The sequence below is a fragment of the Myodes glareolus genome, chromosome 11 (assembly GCF_982192425.1).
Source record: "Myodes glareolus chromosome 11, mMyoGla1.1, whole genome shotgun sequence".
In the NCBI taxonomy this organism is placed as follows: domain Eukaryota; kingdom Metazoa; phylum Chordata; class Mammalia; order Rodentia; family Cricetidae; genus Myodes; species Myodes glareolus.
Window position 1 is genome coordinate 68,109,420 of NC_142036.1, and position 5,438 is coordinate 68,114,857.

Consider the following 5,438-nt stretch of genomic DNA (forward strand, 5'->3'; position numbering starts at 1 on the left):
CAAAGAAATAACCAAGCTTTTCTAAAGGGAAGTGCACATTATTATAAAGAGGCAAAATGGCACTAATGATGAACTCAGTAGTCTATGAAAAATGCTGCAGGGTATTACATTTATTACTAGAACAATCACTGCAACTTAAATATTACATGCAATTCCAACCATTTTGCAATTTAGAGTAAATATGGTTTTTAACTATACAATTGTCACATAGGCTCTTGGGCTACTGAGGCTGTACTATTTTAACCTTATGTTCTGTTTAACCTGAAGACACCACGTTAGACATCAAGACTGAACCAGAATGAGGTGCTGGGCAAATTGTCCTTGGGTAATTATATAGTGTTATGATCAAGTTCTACTTTGGGAATGTGGAGATGATATTTTTTTAAATCTGAGACCTAACTACAAAGGATTTATATTCAAATCATAGTAAAGTCTTTTTGAAGGTAAGTACTATAAGTACAATCCCATCTCTATTTACCAGTTTTTCTGATTTTTAGAATTAAGGAATGGGAGTGTGTAGCATCCGTACATGATGAGCGCCTACCTTAGGGTAATTAATAATGGTTCCTGTAAACGCCACACTAAATCATCCATCACAGCTTCATTAGACACACGCCCTTCGTAATCAGTAATGACTTGCATTAGTCATAGTATATGTTTTCACTATAAACATTTTTTCTAAAACTTAGAATAATATATTTTTATTTAGCTATTTCATTTAATTAACTAAATGCTGCGAAGTCTTAAGTGGGTACCATTTAGTAAAATTATTATTTGAACATAGAAAGGTTTGTGAAAATCTTTCTTTCCACGTCTGAAATTTACCCATCTAGCTTTCTCTTGCTTCTCCATTGCTTTAGGGATTTTCTTTGTTCGTCATTTTTGCAGTTTTCCAGAGTTTCCTTAGGTCTGAAAATGCTAACAGAGACCCTTATTTTATTTTTTGCATGCACTTGGCATCATAGTATTCCCACGGCTCTGTGCTTCTCAACAGCACGACCTTTGGCTGTAATTTTGTCCCAGCACACACTGCTCTCTCTGCTTCCGTTTCTTCTTTCTACCACAGCATAACATTCCACTGTCTGGGTGCACTGTGGCTTACTCAGTAAACCCCTTTTGATGGACATTTGGGCTGCTCTCCGTATTCCCCTTCTCAAATAATCACGTGTAAATTTTGTGTCTTATATATGCAAAAATATGTGAAAGATAAAATCCCGGAACTGAAATTTCTAGGTTAAAGAGTATATTTGCATTTGTAATTTTGATGAAAATTGTTAAATCCCCTTCTTTGGAGGTTCATTCCAATTCCCACTCCCATCAGAGGTGGAGAAAGTACCTGCCTTCTCATTCCTTGCCAGCAAAGGAGAAGTTAAACTCTGGAAACTCGCTGATCAGAGAGTAAGAAACATATTGTGTCATCATTTTAATTTCAGTCCTGTTGCTGACGTCAAAAGGCGCTTTATGGCCTGAGGAGTCAATGTTTAATATTAATGTTTTATATAGGTATTTTATTCTTATTTCTTGAGGAGTGATAATTTTTACATTTTAGAAATTATACATTTATTGTATTATGAGTTGCAAATATTTCCCCCCAATTTGTCATCTGACTTTTGAATATCTTGAGTTCCTTCTAGGCTAAAGATCTGATTTTAGTATAGCCATAGCAGTGTCTTATGTTTTCTGCTTTTGTCTCTCTTTTTTACACCAAAAATATAAAGGCCATTCCTATGTATTTTTTTGATTTGTGGTTCCTTTAAAGGCGTACCACTAGCACTTGATTTCCCCAAAGAAGATATGAGAAATGGACTCAATTTTAGGTTTTCCTAGATAGTCATTCATCCCTTAATTCCAACTATGACATATTTTTCATGCTACTGATTCTGTGACCTTCCTTTCTGTCAGATAGTGAGGTTCACAATGGTTCCGCCCCGCGTTAGTCCAGCTCTTCCTGTGAGTTCTAGGGCACCTTTAGTTCGATATGTTCAGAGACACTCCGAAACAGCACTTAATGTATCCATGGATTTGATCGTTTCTGGATTCTGCACCACAAGTTCTTGTGTATGGTGAGTCCCTGACTAAATATATAAACCCACAGAACCCCCTTGGCAAACATACATTCCCTCCCTGATCCCCCCCCCCCACCAGGAAGAATGCCTGTCTATTATGTTAAACCGCACTTTGAGTGTCACTTAGTTTCTGAGAAAATGTGGCTGAGAGATCACCAATTTTTCTATTAAAACTATAGACCAACACGCATGCCTGAAAGCCTTTCCACTCTCTACAGATGCCTTTAAGGGACCAGAGTCGCAGGGCGCAGGGCGTAGGCAATTCACAGCCGGTACTCCTTCAGCCCCTCGAGGTGGTTTCCGGAGAGACACACGCTGCTCTTGGATTGTGAGGGTGCTCTACAACGACTTTAAAGTCTGTCCATTAAAGAGCATTTGAAAGGCACTTACTATTTAGTACCCAGTAAACATATATTTTGATTTTCTTTCACACTGTTTAATGGCATAATATTCAGCAAGGATCTGCGGAAAGCAGCGAGCAATCACAACAGACACACTTCAAAGAGCCGCGCCAGCAGTTCCCGGATCCTGCTCTCTTCCTCCCTGCAGCACAGGGCCTTCGGCCAATTTCATCATCATACAAAACATTCCAAGCTTGTTGTCTATTGTTGGCTTAATGGAGTACCTTCACCACGATTGGCGTTGATTTCAGTCGCAGCCTATACTGTTCTTTGGCTGTGATCTTGAGGAGTCAAGATCGGCTTCTCGCCTCCAGCTCCTTCCTTCCTTCCTTTTAACACTGGGGGTGGGGGTGTCCTGGAGACAAAAGATAATTTTTTTTTGGAGCAGAATCTACCCAGTGACCAGAAGCTGTGAGTGGGAGAAGGCAGGTGGTGACCCCTCGGGGACATGAGCAAGAGGCGGCTTGGAGAAGCCTTCCCTTTGGTTTAGAGAGTGTCCAAACCACTCGTGGCAGGAAGTGTTTGGCTACAGATCACTTCTCCAAGGCCCATTACAGGAGGGGAGCAAACGGAGGGCTCGCCCCTTCCCTCCCAATTAGTTCCGATTGCGGTCGACCTTCAGAAATATCTATTGCACGGGCGTTTTCCTTGTGATGATACCGTGGAAATAATTTTCTGTTTTTGAAGAGCTTTCTCGCTATTCTCTCCCCATGGCAACTTTTGAAAATTTGTTAAAACGCACACACGCACACAAACCTCTCAGGCTATCCACAAGCTCTCTAGGTGAGTGGGGACAAATGGCAGCCTATCAAAGAAGTGTACCCAGGACAATCACACGGTTGTGATCATTTGAGGATTCTACACACACTCAGCTGCAGGCCCTACTGCATTGACTTTTTCTTGTTTTTTTTTTCCTCTCTCTCTCTCTCTTTCTTTTTTCCCTGTACACAGTGAGACAGGGCAGGCTTAGGCCAAGAGCACAGTGGTGTCTGTTTAGTTAAGGAAAAAAAGCATAAGAAACATTTTGATCCACATCCTTTAAAACTGAGCAGGGAGAGTTCATGGTGCCGGTCTCTGCATAGGAGGGGAAGCAAAAGGGTTCAGACTTTGGTGTCTTCAGGGCACCTTGTCCTATGAGGCAAATGAATGACAGAGGCTAGAGACCTAATAGAAGAGGACTCTTATAGAAAGGGACAGGAATTTGTAGAGCAGGTATGCCAAGGGTCCAAGGAAACCCTAGGCTTTCCTGAATTGATAGACTGCTCTAGTGTGGGGCACATTACTCAAATCACACAACGATCATTATATTAGCGGATGCCTTCCCAAATAAATGCATATTTAATTGGCACCGGGAATAAATCATTCATGCCTCAGATTTCAGTAAGCACTGGACTCATTTTAAACACCCCAGTTTCTTATGGAGGTTACTTTGCTTGGCGGGGTGGGGAGGGGGGTTGCTCCTTATCTAAAAGCACCGTGAGTTACGTATACACAGAGAAAGCAAGTGTCGCTGTGCCCTGCCATGTAGTATCGTTCTTGGAAAGATGAAGATGGCTGTTCTTGTCTGGTCTGTTTGGCCTTGACCTGAGACTGTCAAGCCAAGAATTATGCTGGAGCTGGGTTTTAATGGTAATGCCAGGAATTGGAAGCAGCACCTGAGGACCAGAATTTAAATCCTACGGATGGTGTCTCCTGATGCTTTTATGGAGCGTGAATGAGGTGATTTAAAAATAAGCCCTGCATCCTATTTAAAAAGATAAGGATGAGCCTGGATGTGTGTAAATGTTTGGGCTAAATATGGCCAAGGGCCATACTGTATTTAAATGGCTCGGCACTTTGAAAATGATGGAATCAGGCCTCCTAATGATGCAAGCATCCACCTAATGGAACTAAATTTGCAAGATAGGTGCACAGTGGAAAAGAAGGGCAGACAAGTGGCGCTGAGAATCTAAGTGGAATGGCACCCAAGAATGAAACACATTGAGTTTAATGACTGACCTGGTCAGGAGCCTCACCGCTTCGACAATAGAGATGTGAATTATCCTATTATTACAAGCAGGTGGATCATCTTATTAACGTATCCCAGCCTTTCACATTTGTATTTAACTTTAAATTGAACGGAACAATCTCGGGAGCACTCTCCCATCCCTTAAAGGAAATAGAAGCTAATGCGCAGACATTTTCCTCTGTAGCTTTATACAGCTTTTTCCCTCCCAGAGACACACGTTCAGCCCTGTGAAACTATAATGCTTTGGCTCTCATTTGGATATAGCTAAGGTGTCTTGGAAGTTTCCCTGCAAATTCCTTTAAATCCAGAGGGACTGAAGGAGATTCTAAGAAGCTGTGCCCCTCTTAATGACTCCACATGACAGCATCCTTGGAATTCTGATTTGGAGACCGGCGGCCACTTGATAGACGCGACTGTTCAAAGTGGCAGATGAGCCATGATCAAATGTTTTCTGAATACATCCCCGGTATAACTCTCCTCTTAGCCCCAAATTAGGCAGTGAAATAATATTTGTTTAGCAACACTTACCAATCCCCCGCTTAATACCATAAATTCTAGCCTGGTGAAGCCTTCACACAAAGAAAACACTGTACCAGAAGCTTGGTACCTGTGACCATGGTAAAGAACGGGCTGTTTCAAACTCCCCAACAAAAGCTTCTGCCTTAACGCCCACTTCACATCTTCATCCCCCGCCCACCCCCAGCCCCCAGTTAGTTGGTTTTGTTTCCTTTCAGCATATTTTAGAAACTAATCATCCATATAAAAGGAACCACTGCTAATCTACTGTTTGTCTTGGACTTCATTGCAGCCCCTTAGGAGATAGAGTGCAAACAAAGCAAGAATTAAGGTCATTCCATTTAAATCCTTCAGAGAGGAAGTCGGGGCTAAGTTATTGCTGAGGGCTATAGACAGGAGGACTGAAAGAGTCAGGATTTAATAATAATAATAAATAAAAAGCAACCT

General features: G+C 41.7%; 1 long non-coding RNA gene across 1 annotated transcript; it reads right to left on the reverse strand.

Annotated features, from left to right (window-relative positions):
* Positions 1-2,480: 2,480 nt before the first annotated feature.
* LOC146892410 (uncharacterized) lies at positions 2,481-5,147 on the reverse strand. The gene is made up of 2 exons (XR_015004461.2): positions 5,004-5,147; positions 2,481-2,822 (listed from the first exon to the last, which is right to left on the reverse strand). It is a non-coding gene; the product is annotated as an uncharacterized LOC146892410 (long non-coding RNA).
* Between the last annotated feature and the right edge of the window lie 291 nt (positions 5,148-5,438).